This window comes from Apium graveolens, chromosome 7, assembly GCF_009905375.1.
Source record: "Apium graveolens cultivar Ventura chromosome 7, ASM990537v1, whole genome shotgun sequence".
NCBI lineage: Eukaryota > Viridiplantae > Streptophyta > Magnoliopsida > Apiales > Apiaceae > Apium > Apium graveolens.
The window spans coordinates 185,241,944-185,243,168 of NC_133653.1; the positions used below are offsets into that span (position 1 = coordinate 185,241,944).

At 40.6% G+C, this 1,225-nt stretch overlaps 1 non-coding gene across 1 annotated transcript; it reads left to right on the forward strand.

Annotated features, from left to right (window-relative positions):
• Positions 1-871: 871 nt before the first annotated feature.
• On the forward strand, positions 872-978 carry LOC141675813 (small nucleolar RNA R71). Its single transcript, XR_012556445.1, has one exon. It is a non-coding gene; the product is annotated as a small nucleolar RNA R71 (small nucleolar RNA).
• Positions 979-1,225: the final 247 nt, after the last annotated feature.

The window sequence follows — 1,225 nt, forward strand, 5'->3', positions numbered from 1 at the left end:
CGATGCTAGATATCATACAATCACCACATATCAAGGTATTAAACAATTAACTAAAGAAATCCATAGTAAGTCCACTACGATCCCATGATCACAATTAGCCCATAATAGAACTCATTGTCACCATGGGTTCATATGAAAACATGATATTAACACAACGATATAAACTAACAAAAAACTTAATAAAAACAGAGTACGTCACAAGAGTATTAAGGTTCAAAGAGTAAAGAAAAATAACATCCACTGTTACAACGAATTTAAAAAAATCATAAGATAATCGTATGCCTCCTCTTCTTCGTTGTTGCGTGCTAAAACGGCCTTCTTAATCTTCTCTCCTTGTTACTTGATCCTTGCTTGTTACTTGTTGTTGTGAAAACATCTCCCAAGATTACTTATATAAGAGTCCACAAGAAACAGCAGTTGCAGAAGCCCAATAGAACTCAAATTAGAAAATCCAGAATCTAAAAATCCGACCCCAGGCGGCCGCCTCCAATCCCACGCGGGCGCCTGCTCTCCAGGCGGTCGCCTACTCTTCCAGGCGGGCGCCTGCATGCTTTCTGGAAAATTCCACTTTTTGCTTCTGATTTTGCTGATTTCTTCGCACAACTCCCCGCAACTGGTTCCAAGTACTTCCCTAGGCTTATTATGATAAAATCCCCCTAATTACACAAGTTATACCCTGAAATGCAAAAACGCTAAAAAAACACATCAAATACACAAAATACTTGATTTTAAGACACCAATTCAAGCCATTACAAGACGTTCTAAGTGGTATAAAATGCCACTAATCACTCCACCATACGCTGCATCGAGCATAGGTCTAGACTGAGTGCCCAAACCATTGTAGAAACAGTTTATAATCATCCAATCAGGCATGCCATGGTATGGGCACTTCCTTTGCATCTCCTTATATCGATCCCAAGCCTCAGACAGAGATTCTCCAGTTTGCCAAGCAAACTGAGTAAGAGCATTCCTAATTGCAGCAGTCTTCGATATAGGAAGGAATTTAATGAGAAACTTTTGAGCAAGATCCTCCCATGTGGTGATAGACCCTGATGGTAGAGAATGTAACCAGCACTTTGCTTTATCCCTCAGAGAGAATGGGAAGAGTCGCAACTAGATATCATCTTCAGTCACCCCATTGAACTTGAAAGTGTCGCAGATCTCGATGAAATCCCTGATGTGCATGTTGGGGTCTTCTATAAGAGAACCCCCAAACTTAACTGAG